Source organism: Equus asinus, chromosome 10 (assembly GCF_041296235.1).
Source record: "Equus asinus isolate D_3611 breed Donkey chromosome 10, EquAss-T2T_v2, whole genome shotgun sequence".
NCBI lineage: Eukaryota > Metazoa > Chordata > Mammalia > Perissodactyla > Equidae > Equus > Equus asinus.
In genome coordinates, this window is record NC_091799.1 from 54,067,214 (window position 1) to 54,083,782 (window position 16,569).

Here is a 16,569-nt window from a genome sequence, read left to right on the forward strand (position 1 = left end):
CCCATGGGAACCGCCCCGGGCCGGGCTCCAGGAGAGGGCAGGTTAGAGGGCTCCCACCACCACCCCTTCCTCCGGTGCGACTCTAGGCTAGTGGCAGCACCTCTCTGAGCCTCAGTTTCCTCGTCTGAAGCCTGACCTCACTGTGGGTCAGGGTGGGACGGGGCACAGAGCGGTGCAGGCTCTGTGGGGCTGCGTGGGCAGCTCGGAAGCAGTGGGGGAGGGGCCAGGGCTGGCCGTCCAGAACATTCCGTCAGCAGTTCCGGCCTCTTTGAAAAACAGGAAACCAGCTCTCAAGGGAGGCCCCAGCGGGGCTTCCTGAGCCTCGCGTGCTGCGTGCCGGGTGTGCGCACGCACGTGTGTGTTGGCAGCGGCCCGCCAGGGCTGGAGGCGCGTGTGCGTGCGCTGCCGCGTCGGCCGTGTCCGTGGAGCGGCCCGGAGACGGCGCGCGGGGGGTCCGTGCGGGGGTGCGGGGCCACAGGAACCCAGGGGGCGGGTGGGGCGTTTGCGCGGCGGGGTCTCGGGACGGGGGCGGCCGTCAGCGGGGGTTCCGGCCTCTGCGCGGGCGCCGGCTGGCACATCAGAGCCTGCGTGGCGCTCAAGCCTCCGGATCCCCCCGCGGGCCCAGCTTCGCACAGCGTCTCTGTGGCTCCCGCCCCTTCCTGCTCCCGGCACTGGCTCTGCCGCCCGGGCCGTCGCCCTCCTCCCGTCCGTGTGCCCGCGCTCCTCAGCCTCTGGCCCCCCAGCCTCCTTGCTGTTCCTGGAGGCCGCCAGACGTTCCTGCCCCTGGGCCTTTGCACTGCTGTGCCGGCCCTTCCCTCTTCTCTCCATCTCTGTCTTCGGGATAATGGCCTTGAGGGAGTCAGTCCCCTCCTGCTTCTCCACTGTCGCCCTGCCCCTCCCCCCAGAGTCCTCACCATGCTCCAGCTCCCAATTTGACCACTTTCCTCCCATCCTGGGATGGGTGGCCTCCCTCTTTAAGCCTCAGTTTCTTCTCCTGTAAACTGGGGCCAATCTTGATATGGCCTCACTTGCCCAGAGTCACCCAGAAAGTGGAAAATCTGGATTCAAACCCGGGCTGGCATAATCCCAGAGCCTTTGTCGCTGCCCACATGGGATGGGAGACCAAGAGCTGAGGGGTCACTGAGCCACAGGGGCCAATTGGGGCTGGACTGGGGGCTCATATGTGCCATGTGCCTGGGATGCCTTTCCCTTGCTGGCAAACTTCTACTCATCCTCCCAGACCCCACCTCCAACGCCCCTTTTCTCCAACCCAGTCCTGACCCCATGGGCTGGGGCGTTCGTGTCTGGCGCTGTCTGGACCTTTCAGACAGGCCAGAGCAAGGCCTCAGGAGCCCCCATCACCCAGCCGGGACATGAGGCCGTGTTTCCCACACTGACTTTCTGGGGCTGGCCCAGGTGCCCCTGCCATGCCTGGTCCCCAGGAGGTGGCTCTGCTGCCGTGTCGCCCTCGGGACCTGCCAAGTTCTGCGCTCTAGAAGGGCAGCGAGACGTTGCCACCTGACCCAGAGGCCTCCCTCACGGGAGCTGCGCCATCCTCTCAGCCGCTCCCTGCACTCGGGGCCACCCATGATCACGACGAGGCGTCCATGGCTTCACGGCCGTCCTCCGTGTGCCCTCCGTCACAGGAGGGGTGGGTGTCCAGAGTACAGGGATCTCCTGCGGTGCCCTGGCCCCTGGGCCCCTGCTGACTCCCTGCCAGGGCCTACTTGGGGTTCGGGGGAGCACAAGGTCCTGCTGAGTCCTCGCGCCCTGGCCTCTCCAGGGACAGGCTCCCACACCAGCCAGCGCGCCTTTGCCTTCCGTCCTCCAGGCCACCTCAGCCCGCAGCACGAATGGGGAGCCCACGGTCAAGAGAGGCTCTGTCCTGTATCCAAGCTGAGCGCGCCCCTCCTCTGCTCATGCACCTGCCGTGCCTCCCCATCACCTCCTGGAGAGAGTCCAGCTCTGGCTCAGCGTCCGAGGTCCTGCCGCATGTGGCCAGATCCTTCCTTCTCCCTTTGCCTGGTTCTCAGTCAGTCTTTGGGTCTCATCTTGGTTGCGGTTCCCAGTATTAACTGATGGCACAGTCTCAGGACACATTAACTGCTGTCAGAGACCAAATACTCACAGCACCGAGTGTGTCAGCACGTCAGGCCGAACGTGACTCTTACACAGTGACTCATTGTTCGCACAGTGTACAAACACGGGCCCCACTGACCATGGACAGGACGCTGCGTGCAGCCGAGGCAACGGGACTGCCCAAGGACCTCCGTCAGGCGTCCACACACTTTCTCTAAAGGGCTGGGTGACAAGCCATCGAGGCCGTGGCCTGCGGGTGCTGCCGCTCAGCTCACTTGAAAGCAGCCGCAGACGATACACCAATGACTGGCCGTGGCCACTCCCCAGTGAAACTTTATTTGTAGCCACTGAAATCAGAATTTCATACAGTTTTCACATATCACAAAATGTTCTCCTCTTGCCAGGTCTGATTTCTGTCGTTCAAGAGTGTGGCAGCCATGGGCGGGCGACTTGAGCCACGGCTGGCAGCCCGGGGCCAGGCCCTGAGGGGCAGCAGGGCTCCTTGTTGACAAAGTGTCGGAACCATTTCAGGCGTTTCCAGGCCACCAGCTGCAACACACGCGGGCCGGCCGATGACGAACTGTATGTGCCCATTGACAAATGGCAGGTCTGGGGACACGGCGTTTACAAGGTGTCAGGACAAAGCCAGGGCTGGCGGCTGGCAGGTCCGCCCCAGGCCGCACTGACCAGCCGGGTTGCGGCAGCCGTTCTCCGAACCCTGTTTACCAGGTGTCGGGTGACAGGGCCAGTGGCGGGTATCGAGTCACAGGGCAGTCACACTGAGACTTGGGCACAGCGACAGCTCTAGATGCCAGCTGTTTACAGTGACCTGAGACTGGCTGTCTCCCGGGCACTGGACGCCGGTGTCCAGGTGGTTGGTGGCCAGGCTCCTCCGCAGGGCCCGCCCCTGGCCCCTGGCCCGCTGCTCCGGCACTCGGTGCTCCCGTGCAGAAGCTCAGGGGAGGGGGGGGGGTCGAGCGCTGCGGCCTGGGGTCCCAGGCTCCAGCCTGCATTCTCCCTCTGCCCATCCCTGGCTGTGCCACCTTGTACGCATCACTTAACCTCTCTGGCCTCCACTCCCTTCTCTGTAAAATGGGCACGATGACGGATCAGGGTCGCCAGACAAAGTACAGGATACTCAGTTAACTTCACATTTCGAATGAGCAGCGCGGCCCCTGCAGGGTGAGGCGCCCCGCACCGTCTGGGAGAACTCAAAGGGACCAAGTGTTTGCTGCTGGTGCACAGGTCACGGCGCCTAGCTGTTCATTTGCTAATTCTGGCGCCCTGCGCTGAAGCCTCTGCCCCTCACGCCAGGCTGTGGGGGTGCCGGGGGGACCCCGGGCCAGGCACAGAGAAGGGGCCGGCTGCGGGCAGCACTGACTCCCAGGAGCCCCGGGACGGCCAAGAGCCTGACGGTCGGCTCACAGATGCATCGTTTGTCTGTGGAGAACAGGTCCAGGGGACAAGAACAGAGCCATTAGCCATGAGGCGGGGGGGCCGGGCCTCATCCACAGCCTGTCCCCGGCCCGGGCCGGCCTGTGCCCTGCCGGCCTCGGCAAAGAGATTTTGAGTGAATGAAAGATGAGATTCAATAAACAGCTGTTGAATTCAGTGATTGATCCTGCCACTCTTTACTGGATATTTACTGTGTGCCAGGCACCTCAATCCCTGCCTGCCCGGGGCTCCCCATCAACAAAGGAGATGGGTAGTAATCCAGTCAACCCCATAAATGCAATCTTATACCTTGGGAAAGACCTGCCAAAGGGAAACATCCAGTGCTAGGGCCGCCAGCATGGGGTCCAGCAGGGCTCCCGGAAGGAAGTGACCCCTGATGGAAACTTGGAGGAAGAGATTTGTATGTATAAACAGGGAACAGAGAATCCCAGGCAGAGGTCACCTCATGTGCAAAGGTCCTGGGGTGGGAGGGAACATGATGGTTTCATGATGTGTTCATGCCACCCTCAGCTCCCCTTGACAATTTGGAGGCTCCAGCAGGTAATTCACAAGGCTAAGGTCAGGATGGCCAGGGTCGCCTGGCAAGTCGGGCAGGACGTTGTGTCCTCAATCGCCCACAGAGGGAAGGATGAAAGCCCTGACATATCCTCAGCCAAGGCGGGGGCGAGACGAACAGCACCCGGCCCGCCTCTGCCCTGGAATTTCCCGAGCTGCCTGTCTGCTGGGTGCACCCTCCTCTCCCATGTTGCCGGGGCCACAGAGCAGGAAGAAAGGGACAGGGCCACAGGCTGCTGGGGGGGTCCGGAGGCAGGGAGAAGAGCTTTGGGACACCCAGCTGGGAACTCCCAGGACCGAGAACTGGGCTGGGGCGGCAGCAGCAGCCACAGGCGTCAAAGCCGCTGCCGCCGCCAAGAGCCCAACCAGGCCTCACTGGGAGAGGCTGCGTCTAGTAGCCACAAAAGCCTCCCCAGCTGGTCCAGGTATCCCCATCTCACAGAGAGGGAAACTGAGGCTCAGGACAAAGCTGTCAGCTGAGCACGTTGTGGTGACCCCGGGATGTGGAGGGTCTTGGTCAGTTAAGGCTGCTGTGACAAAACACCACGGGCTGGGCAGCCTGAACAACAGACGTTTATTTCTCACGGCTCTGGGGGCCGAAGTCTGAGACCAAAGCCCCGGTGGATCCCACGTCCAGTGAGGCCCGGCTGTCTGGTCTGCAGATGGCTGCCTTCCCGCTCCGTCCTCACAGGCGGGCGGGGCACAGGGTGGCGAAGCGCGCTCTCTCGTGTCCCTTTTATAAGGACACTGGTCCCATCGTGGGGCTCCACGCTCACGGCCTTGTCACCTCCCAAAGGCCACACCTCCCAACACACCACCTTGGGGATGAGGTTTCAGTGTATGAATTTTGGGGGACACAAACGTCCAGTATAGCAATGCCCACTTTCCCTGTTGGGGTGAGAAGATAGAGGCCCAGACTTGGGGCCACTGGATCTGCTGGGCAGTTCGTCTCCAGCCTCAGTGGGACTGGCTGTAAAATGGGACTTGGGCCGACTGCAGGGGCCGGCCATGGGCAGACCCCCTCCAGGCTCAGCCTGAAGACGGAGGAGGGAGCCCTTGCCAGAGCCGATCTATAACTCCCTGTGCGGCTGTGGGCAGCGGGCAGAGACAGAGGCGCGTGTGCCGGGCTGGCGGGGGCGGGGAGGGACGGCTCAGCGGCCCCGCGGGCCGTTTGGGTGGTGGGAATACTGTCTCCAGACGGGCAGTTCCGGAACTGAACGCGTTTGTCCAAACTCGTCCAGCCGCACGCACTCTGCTGTCCGTGAGCTGCACCTTGATCAACCCGACGTTTAAAATACTTACTGGTATTTTTTTCCAGACTGTTGGAAAAAGGCAACAAAGAGAAGAACCCAAATGTTTGATACAAAGTCTTCTGTTTGGGCAACGCGGTTCGGAGGGGTGGGGGAGGGACACGTGCCTTTCGGCGAAGTCTGGCTGCCCAGACAAGCCTGGGAATATGCTGGTTCCAGCTTCAAAATAAAACACACCTGTACTTTAAATGGTCAAAGTGTTAACATGCTACAGGTGAAGTATTCGTGGAATAGAGGCAAGCATATTGTTAAATAAACACAGAAAAAAGGGGAAAGGCCGTCAGTTTAGCAATGGAGCTGTTACAGCTGTCACGGCTGAGCGGGCTGAGACGCTGCCTCAGTTTCCCCACCTGTGCGGTGGGGTAACACGCCCTGCAGTGTGGGAACGGGGGCGGGGTGCCCGGCGTGGGCTGGTGGGAGGAGGACCTCCTGGGGTGGGCTCCCTCTTCCATCTCGGCCGCCTTTGCTTGTCGGAGGCGTCAGTCGAGGGAAAGGACAGGCGGCACATCCCGCCAGCGTCCGAACGCCTCGGGTCGCCAATCTCCAGGGTGGGAGGCTTCCCTGCGTGGCCGGGGGCCACCCCAAAGAGGCGGCAGCACCGTCCTGGCCACACCGCAGTGCGCGGCTGCCCCTTGACAACGTCCAGTCTTGGGGTTGCTTCCATTCTAGAACCATCTTGGGAGCGGTGGAGAGCCCAGGCTGGTGTCTTGAGACCCTGGAGGCCCCGGGTCACAGGGAAGCTGGACTCAGGGTGACCAGAGGGGGAATTCATGGCCTGGCAAGGGGACCTGGGGGCACCGCTTTGGGGACTCAGCGACGTGACCCCTGGGGAGCATGGTCAACGGGGTCGGGGCAAGGCGGCCAGGCCTGGGTTGGGCCTGGTGTGCACATCGGCCTCATCCGAAAGACCCGCCGTCAGCTGCTTGCTGCAGGGTCGGCAGCTCACCAGTCTCAGGCTGGAGGCCTGGGGTCGGGGGGGTGGTCACACAGGGGACCCACTCCACCGGGGAGAGAGACAGACAGACAGAGGCAGACAGGGAGACAGGGAGGGAGATGTGGAGGATACAGAGAGACAGAGAGAGACAGAGAGAGAGAGATAGAGAGGGAGAGAGACAGGGAGAGACAGAGACAGGAGGAGAGACAGACCGGGGGACAGAGAGAGCTCCTGGCTGTTAATCCCACCCCTCAGGTCTGGCCCGCGGACGCCTCCCCGGCCCCCAGCCAGATGGGTGCTCCTCCTGCATACAGATGGGGAAACTGAGGCCCAGAGCTGCCAAGGCCATGACAACTGCTGGGGCCCTCAGGGTGGGAAGGCACAGGGAGGACCCCGAAGGCTGGGGGCGAGGAGTGACAGGGACCCTCACGCCCCCGTTCCAGGGGGCATTCTGGCCTCAAGCCCGGCTTCTCCTGGGAGAGTCATGTGACCCTGGGGTCAGCAGGAACCTCAGTCGGTCAAGGGGGGAGGAGTGTGGTGGAACCCGGGTCAGCGCCGCCTGGGCCACGTGACTCTGGGGACAGCGCCCAGGTCACTGTGGGCTCTTGACTGCAGGGCGTGTTTGAAATTTTCCATGACACAAAGCATCTTAAAGTGACCTCTGGGCTCCAGTGATCCCAGGCCTGAAGCCGCCTGAAGGGAAAGCTCAGCTCCTTCTGGAGACGGCCCTGGGGCACGGCGGGCAGCCTCTTGGGGCTGGGAGTTCCCCTCCTGGCATCCCCCTGCGTTTGCGGGGACACGCAGGGCACGCCCCACAACAGCGGCGCCAAGGCTGGAATGACAGGGCAGTGACCGCCCCTCCTCACCCCTGGGGGCACTTGCAGTACCCTGAGGGCCCCCCACAAAGATGCTGAGGGAAGCCCAGACGGGGAGAGGTGTTGTGGTGGTGTCTCATCCTGTTCCCTGAGACTAGGGCGCTGGCGCCGGCTTTACGGTTGATGTCCCTGAGGAAATGGACTGGAATCCAAAGGACCAGATCTGGAGAAACCCACCATTTCACCAGGAGAAGTCTCTGAGCCGCGGCCTCCTCCAGGAGCGGGCCAGGAGCTTAAAGTGGGCTCGACATGCACACCGAAAGAGCAGGGGCCGAGGTCGGCCACGTGAAAGCGAGGCCACCCAGACACCCTCATGGTGGAGTCAGGAATGCAGTGGGGAACATGGAAGACCAGGTGCACCGGGAGAGAGGAAGAAAGAAAGAAAGGGCGTTCCCAACCCTTCGGGGAAACAGACGCGCCTGGTGGTGAGAAGGAAGAGCGGGCATGGCAGATGGGCCATGTTCGTGGACGGGGCTCAGGCTCAGAAGACCCTGACTCTCCCCGTCTGAGGCTTTGACACAATCCCAATCAAAGTCACAACAGGATTTTTGTCCCCTGGAACTTCATGAGGTTCAAAAGGTTACCTGGAGGAGCAGACGGTTGCAGTAGCCAGGACGCTTCTGTGGAAGCGCGGGCGGTATCAGCTGTCCTGCCGGACACGGGGGCCCATCACAAGCCTGGGACTGAGGCAAAGGGACGCTGACACAGGAGAGGCACATTGACCAATGGAGTGGAGTTAAATGCCCCAGAAACCCCGCGTGGGTCAGGCGTTTTGCTCCAGGATGGACAGAGTCCTTGCCAGCGGTGGGGAGGGCGGGCTCCTCCACGAAGGGGTCTGGGAAGTGCGAGGCCACGCTGAAAACGAATAAACCGGATCCCTGCGTCTCATTACACACGAAACTCAACCCCATGTGGGTGAAGGGGTTATGTGCAAAAATGTAATGAGTAAAGCTTGAAAGTCTTGGTAGGAGGTGCGGGAGGTCGTGGGGTGAGGAAAGACTTCCCAGACGACAGCCAACAGGCACATTGCCTGCAACAAAAGATGAATCAGTCTGTGTGCATTAAGATTGGGACACCTGGTTCGTCAACAGGCACCTTGAGGGAGGCGAAGAGGCAAGTTGCACACGAGGGAAGGTGTTCGCAATGTGCTTGACCAACAGAGGAAGAGTGTCACACGCATGTAAAGAGCTCCTCCAACTCGTCGTGGAGAGCAGGCGGGACCCCGGGAGGAAGTGTGCGTGGCCAGAGGTTCAGCCCCAAGCGCAGTGAGAAAGGTGCAGCTCACAGCACCAGCCAGACACGCTTTGATTGGCCAAAGCTACAGAGTCCAGCACCACCAAGGCTTTCCGAGGCGCAGGTTCATGGGAAGTGCGCGCACGGCTGCGGAGGGTGAATGGTTCCAACACTGGGGAAAACATCTGGAGTCCCTGAGCCTGTCAGAGTCCACAGCCCACATCCCCTGAAATGCCCCCAAGAGAATGGCACGCCTGCCTGCTCCTGCCGGACGGTCCCCTCGGGGCTGGGCCCTCGGGAGGGTGGCAGCCGTGGTCTGAGAGAGGAGGAAGTGAGGAACTGGGGCTTGAAACAACAGACGCTGCTTCTCCCAAAATCTGGGGCCAGCGTCTGAGACCGGCAGGCAGGGCGGGCTCTTTTGGGGGAGTCCGGCCCGGGCCTCTCCCGGCTTCTGGGGAACACCGCACCCCTTAGCATTTCTTGGCTTGTGGCAGCATCCCTCCGGCCTCCGCTGGGCAGCCACACGCCCTTCTCCTCCGTCTCGGATCTTCCCCTCCTGTCGCTCCTCTTATCAGGATGCTGTCATTAGCTTCAGGGCCCGTCCTGATCCAGGGGAACCTCACCTCGAGATCCGGGCCTTAAATACATCTGCAAAGACCCTGTTTTCAAGTAAGGTCCCAGGCACAGGCTCTGAAGGCCATGTCATTTGGACGACACCATTTAGCCCACCACAGGGCCCCTTGATCCTGAGTTCATAAGTCCTGACACGTGGAGCAGCCATTGGCCTGAGGTCCACAGGCCGTATCTCTGCTGTTGCTGTTCTTGACGCTTCCATGTCCCCAGTCCCTGGCAAGGACCCAGCCCCCAGGTGGAGCAGGGAAGTGCGTGCATCCAGGCTGCAGACAGCTGGGGTCTAAGTCCTAGCCCTTCAGATCTGCCACTTGACCTCTCTGTGCCTCAGTTTCCTGGCCTGTAACGCAAAGCTGATAATACGTGCCTGGGGAGGGTTGAATCGTGGCCCCCAAAAGATAGGTCTACCCAGAACCTTAGAAGTGACCTTAAGGGGCTACTGCAGATGTAATCTTGACAAAGATCATCCTGGGTTGGGAAAAACCCAAATCCAACGACAGGAATCCTCACGAGAGACAGAAAGGAGAAGACAAAGAGAGACAGGACGATGGCGAAGGCAGCGCCCCTGGGGTGCTGTCACCAGCCAGGGGCGCGAGGGCTGCACAGCCGCCAGACACGGGAGAGGAGTGTGGGCCGGCCTCTCCCCAGGCATCCGGAAGGAGCCGCTTTGATTTCCAACTTCTGGCCCCTGAACTGGGAGAGAGGAAATTTAGGGGTTTAAAGCACCAGGTTTGTGGCAGTTTGTCACAGAAGCCACAGGAGGCTCACACCTTGCCTGTGGGGCTGTCGGGATGACTAACTGAGCTGGCACACAGCCTGGCACACAGCAAGCACTTCATAAATGCTCACTGGAGAATGGAACGTGCTACTTCAGCCAAGCACGAAGTGGGTGTGGGCTGCTGATTTGTTAGTGATGGCAGCTAAGCGGGATGAGGCTCGGGCATCCCCGCCCCCACCGCCCGGCCACCCCGGCCCGGGGCGCCCTCCTCCCCTGAGCTGGCGGGTTGTGTATTTCCTCTTGTGCACGGATGCCAATCCCCAAGGTGGTGGCGAGCCAAACGGGGCTGCCGCGGGCGGCTGGAGCTGGACACTGTTTGTAACTGAAACCCTGGCCTGCGGCTTTGGCCACCTGCTCCTGAAACCAGCCCGCTGTTTCCGCCCACTGAGTAAGTCCCCAGGGAGGCCCCGTGGCGGGCGCAGGGGGCCTGGAGGGTGGCTGACTCCATTCCCAGGAGACCTTGGGGATCTCTCTGAGCCTTAGTTTCCACATCCGCAACTGGAGTGGTCGGGGGAGGGGACTGCAGGCTCCCAGCTGGGGAGATTGGGTTCCAGGATGCTGAGTAAGTGACTTCACCTCTCTGAGCCTCAGTTTCCCCATCTGTGAGCCGGTGAGAAACACACAGCCTCCCGAGCGGCTGCATGCGGTCATATCTTTCCTTTGGGAGACACAAATCGCATCCTGTCACTCGCCTCGAGACCCTCCCAGGGTGCCCTGCTGCTCTTAAAGTGAAGACCAACGACCTCCCCGTGGCCCCCATGGCCCCCAAGTCCCCAGGAGGTCCAGCCCTGCTGCCCTTCCCACATCCCTACCTCATCCCTACCTCAGTGCCACCTCCCCTAGGAAGCCCTTCGTGGCTGCCACACCTAGAAGGACCCTCCCTCTGCCACGACTGGCTGTGTGTCCCACTTTATTCATGCTTTCCACCTCCCTCCCTGGCCCCAGACCATGAGTCCCACAAGAGCAAGGGTGTGTCTCAGTTGTCGCCAACCCCAGCCCAGGGCCTGGTGCACAATAGCCACCTGGTAAGTGACTTATTACTGTGATTATTTGTGAGCACGTTGACTCGACACTGCTGAGAACAGCAAGAAAGGGCATGTGGGTGGGTTTGACATTTGAGTTGAGACCTGAAGGAGGTGGGGGAGACACATGAGTGTTTTGGGGAAGATGGTCCCAGACAGAGGCACAGCCTGTGCAAAGGCCCTGAGGCAGGAGACTGCCTGACTTGTTGGAGGAGCTTTGAGGAGGCCATTGTGGCCTGAGCAGAGTAATGGAGGGATGGAAATGGGAGCAGCAAGACCATCAGGGCCTTGTGGCTGTGAGGAGGACCTTGACTTTCACCCTGAGGGAGGTGGGAGCCCTAGAGGGTTCTGGAGAGAGGAAGGACGAGTATGACTCCTGCCACCAGGGAGGGAAGAATCTATGGGAGATGAGAGCAGAGGCGAGGAGACCGGGAGGCGGGGCCTGTGCTGGTCCCGGGGATGGACGATGGGGCTGGACCAGGTGGTGAGAAGGGGTCGGATTCTGGAGCAGTTTTGCTGGTGGATGGGGAGGGGCATGGATGGAGAAGAGTCAAGGATCCCTGTTTGAGCCCATTTCACAGGGGGGGAAACTGAGGCTCTCAGGACAGAGGGATCTGGGCGGGTGCCCCAGGCCCCTGCGTCTCCGGGCGGCCGGCTCCCTCCTGACGTACCCCCGTCCTCTGTGGTTCTTGGTTTTCTCTCTGTAACTTCAGTCCTTGTCGGAGGGCGGGCTCACCACGCACGGCTGGCGACAGGCTCAGCGGGCTGCGCGGTCACTTACTCCCCGGCAGCCCTGAGACCCGGCCCGGCCTGTTCACAGGCGGGGAAACTGCGGCTCAGAGAGGGCAAGCAGCCCTCCAGGAGGAGGAGCGGCAGAGGCAGGATTCAAAGCCTGGGTGTTAGGTTCCAGACCTTATTCCCGGGCCTGCACTCAGCCTGGGGGGATGCGTGTCACCAGACGTCCCCCCAGAATATCTTATTCAGTTCGCAGCTTCAGATGGGGCTGGGGCCCGTGGGTGCCGGGAGCTCGGGTCTGAAGCTGCGGCCTTGCGTTTCTGTGGCTCTGGGCATGGCCCGAGCATCTGCTCGTCGTTCCCGCCACCTTCAGGTGCTGGCCTTGTGCAGGGCTGTGTCCCAGGCCCCACACAGATACCCCAGTTCCGCAAAGTCCAGGCCACACCAGAGGGAGGCACCAGGAGCTGGGGGTCCTGGGGTCAGGGAGGCAGGGCTTCCTGAGGAAGGGCCCTCCGCCTGAGAAGGCCGGCGGCGCCCCCCTGCCCCCGCACCCGTGATGGCGGCCAGGGAGGGCGCAGACACGGTGGGCCGTCCTGACCCCAGAGCCTCCCTGGGCCCAAGGCCAGCCGCAGACCCCGCCCTCTGGTCCCCATTCCTGGCTGGCACCAGACAGCTGCCAATGCCACTCGGACACGGCCTGGGCCACCCGCCAGATGGGCCACTGGGAAACTGACTCTGGGATGTGGGGGTGTCCCCACCCAGCCCTTCCGGGTGGAACCATCTGTGCTGACTGTTCATGGGGCAGGCCCAGGGGGAGGCCGGCTGGGGGCAGCCTGAGAACCCCAGAGCCCAGTGGCTGGACCAGGGTGACAGTGCTGCCACTGGGGCCGGAGACCGTGGATAAGACTCTTCATGGTACAGGCCTCAGTTTCCCCATCTGAAAAAAGTGGAGCGGGGCCCGTGTCTCGAGACTGTGGGTGTTGAGCTGCTGGGCTTCCAGGGTCGGAGAGGGGTTCTTCTGTGGTCCGGGTCTTCGAGGCCGCAAGTGAGGGGGTCGTTGGGGGAATTAGATGTCGAGGAGCTTGCTGCGGGAGGCCTGGAGCCCAGACACGGCCAGGCCCCGGCTGGAGCAGGGCTGGTCCGGGGCAGAGCTGAGGGACAGACAGAGACGAGAGACAGCGAGAGGGAGGGGGCAGCGGGGGGAGACACAAGCCCCCTACCTAGCAAATCGTGGGAAGCTGGGGGGCAAGGCCAGCCGCCAATCAGCCGGGCCCAGGCGCGGAGCAGGTCTCCGTGTGCTCTAGAGCAAGCCCCCATCATGGGGGAGGACGTCAGCGACAGCTTCCTGCAGGCCAGGGCCGGCGGCTCTCACCTCCCACACCTGCAAGGAGGGTCAGCCACCCCCATGTCACTGGTGGGGAAACTGAGCCTCAGAAACTGCACAGCTACCTGGAAGCAGGGCCAGGACTCACCCCGGGTCTGCAAGATGTTTGTCCACCGACTACGTGACCCACAGCCCCCCAGCCGAAACTGTGTGACTTCCCCAACCCCCTAACCCGAAAGCACACTCGAGCCCTGCCCCTCCCCACAGCCGGCCCCAAGGATGTTTTTCTTCTCTCCTCCCTGGTGTTTGGGTTTTGGCAGGAACCGGCCTGCTGGAGTGGCGGTCCCTGCCGGCAGGGTCGGCCCAGGGCCGGGAGGGGCCAGGCGCCACCTCCGTTGCTGCCCTAAAGCAGGGACCCAGGCAGGTCCCGTGCTGCACCCCCTGGGGCTCGGCTTCCCCCCATGGAAAGTGGGGCCCTGCGGGTGGCGGCCTCGAGGCCCGGGACGCATCGCCGGCGTGGCCAAGGGGGCTTCCCACGGCCCCGCCAGGGCCCCACCGCCTGCCCGCATTAAACATTGCTGGAGGCTGGCGGCGCCGCCGGGGCCTCCCAGCTGGGGACAGAGTTGGCCGCAGAGGCCCCAACCCGAGTCGGGGCGGCCAGGGTGCAGCCAGGGCCGGCGGGGAGGGCGGCGCAAGGGGGCACTGGAGAGGAAGGTGCTCAGATGGGACCTCAGGCACAGCGAGGGAAAGGAAATACAGGGATGGGACCCCATCAAGGTTAAAATTTCTTCCTCCAAGGACGCTCACAAGTGCAAAGACAGCCCCCGGAGTGGGAGGAAATACTTGCAAATCATGATCTGACAAGGGATTCACGTGCAGCACAGATAAAGAATCAATAACGGAAAGAGACATAACCCGATGAAAACCAAGCAAAGGGTTTGAGTGGACATTTCTGCAAAGGGACGCGTGGCCCATAGGCGCCTGCGAAGGTCAGGGGACCAGTGAGACCAGGGCCCCGCCCACGCCGCAGGCCGCCCACCCGAGAGGGCAGACAGAGGCGCGATGAGGACGCAGGGACTGGAACCCACACCCCTGCCCAGCCGCCGCCCAGTGTGCGGCCAAGCGGAACACTGTCTGGCGGCAACTCAGTCAGGTGAACCCAGGACGACCCCGTGACCGGCAGTCCCTCTCCTGGGGCCAGACCCGGAGATCTGAAAACAGGCGTGCACACCAAAACCTGTACACGGTGCTCACGGCAGCACGGCTGACACTCGCCAAGGGGGCGGCAACCCAAGTGTCCCTGGCAGAACAGACACAAAGGCCACATGGTGCACGATCCCATTTATACGAAACGTCCGGAACAGGCAAAGCACAGACAGAAGCACGTGGGTGGGTGCCGGGGCTGGGGAGGCGGGCGGGGAGGGGGATGATGGAAATGTTCCAGAACTAGGTAGAGATGGTTGCACAACATGCACAAGATGAATGCACTAAATGCCACCGAATTGTTTACTGTAAAGGGGTGAATTGCATGGTAAGTGAATATATCTTTTAAAAAAAGAGAAGGGACAGGCGAGGGCGCAGAAGTGGGGCAGGCGTGCCCGTGTCATGCCCTGCAGTGCACTGGCTCAGGGGCGGGGGCAGAGGCAGAGAAAACAGCTCTTTCTGACCAAACCCAGAGGCTGCTGGACAGACAGAGGGGGAAGGTATCCGGGGAGGTAAACTGAGGCAGCCTGCCTCCCGGATGGAGACATGCTTCCCACTTCTTGGTGGGAGCTGTGGTGAAGAGGAGTCAGACCAGGAAAGCTAGAGATGGGGGTGCGGGACGGGGGCGGCGAGGGCTCTGGAGAGGCCGCCAGACTGGGACCCTACTGCCCCCTGAGCTGCGGCACCCGCGCAGGCTGAGCCGCAGCAGGAAGCATCTGTGAACAGCTCACGCCAGGCCTGGCTCTCCGGCTCTATGACAGCGCCCCCTGCAGCGGGAGAACAGACCCATAGGCCCCCAGCCCCCGTGGGCTTGACTCCATCCCCCGTCACCCACTCCGCAGCAACCGCACCTGCCTCTCTTCACAGTCTTGGCCCGAGCACCACCTCTTCCAGGAAGCCCTCCCTCACCCACTGTTCTTCACGCTTTCACTTGTCACTCTCCCAGGTTTATCTGTGGGATGGTTGGATTAGCGTCTGCCTTCCCCACCCGACCACAAGCCCCTCATGATGGGACCAATCCTGACCTGTGTGGGACTGGGCTTGGTATACAGTAGGTGCTCAACGCTGACCTTCCGAATCAATGAATGAACGAAGCTGTGAAATGGAGACTACCACAGTCTGAACTCCTGGAGCTGTGGGGAGCAGCTGAGGGACTGCCCCTCAGAGGAGCCCCAAATACTGAGTACACAGCAGGAGCTCAGTATCACTGGCCCAGAGCTCTGCTAAGCAGGACTGCTCAACCCATGAGGTAGGGACCCAACCAGTGCTCTGAACTTTTTCTTTTACATATGGGCAAGCGGAAGCCCAGAGAGGAACTCCTGTGGGTCATTTCCTGGCAGCAGAAACAGAACTCAAAGTGGCTTCAACAAAAAGGAATCTGATGAAAAAGAAAATCCCAGGTGGTGGGCTTCAGGCATGGCTGCATCCAGGGACTAGGGCTCCTTTTCTCTGTACTGGTGTCCTCCCTGCAGCTTCTCTCCAGGCAGGCTCAGTCTTCTCCCAGTAGAAACAGGGTGCCCATTTTCCCCATTCACTTCAGCAGCACCCCAAGCCCTGCTCAGTGAAGGTCTAACTCCAACCCCTTGACCAGAGGGCTGTGCCTGGAGGTACGTTTTCGAACTCCAGGGGCCACCAAACAGAGTCCTGTGCTACTTAGTGGGCCCAAGACAGCCTGCATGGGGGTATTTAGCTCCCCGGAGGCTCCGCTGTGAGGGGGGCCGGGGGGGGGGCATCTGGAATTGAGGGGGGAGCTCTGAGCCCCAGGGCTGAGGTCATTCCGGTCCTTCTCGTGAGGCCGCTGACCCTGGATCCCTACTGTCTGTCCACTCGGCCCTGCCGCTGTCCAGGCCTCCTCCAAGGGCTGGAGCCCAGCCGAAAGGATGCGGAGAGCGATCTTCAAGGGAGGGCACGCCCGGTGGCAGCGTCAGCAAACGCTTCAGCAAACGCGAGGAGGTGGCAACTCCAAGAGGAGCATTTGCGGAGCAGCCAGCCCCGCGGCAGCTAGAGCACCTGGGCCATGGCCTCAGTTTCCCCACCTGGAAGCACAGGGCAAACGGAGGCTCCCCAAGCGGCGGGGCCGGGACCACTGCCCCCTGGCCTTGTCGGCTGCCAGACCTCCCTCACCCAGAGGCCTGTCTCCTTTGCCACAAAATTCAGCATCTCTTGGTTTCAATCTCAGCCTCTCCCCCTCCCCCTGCCCTCGTCGAAAACCGGAAAAGTCTGTTTTGCAAACTCCGTGGGAGGCGGAAGGGGCGCGGGGCTGGGCCTGGGAGAGGCGCGCCGCTGCCGCCCTCTGGTGGCCGTGGGGGAACGCGCGGCAAGTCGCTTAAGGACGGGGGCGGGCGCGCGGGGCGGGGCCGGGGGTGGGGTGGGATGGGCGCGGGGCGGGGCCGGGGGCGCGCGGAGGTGGGGCCTGGGGCGGGGCGGGCGCGCGGG

General features: G+C 62.1%; 1 long non-coding RNA gene across 1 annotated transcript; it reads left to right on the plus strand.

Moving 5' to 3' along the window:
* Window positions 1–10,101: 10,101 nt before the first annotated feature.
* On the plus strand, window positions 10,102–16,303 carry LOC123287113 (uncharacterized). Its single transcript, XR_011506413.1, has 3 exons — window positions 10,102–10,237; window positions 15,080–15,382; window positions 15,981–16,303. It is a non-coding gene; the product is annotated as an uncharacterized lncRNA (long non-coding RNA).
* The last annotated feature ends 266 nt before the right edge of the window (window positions 16,304–16,569 follow it).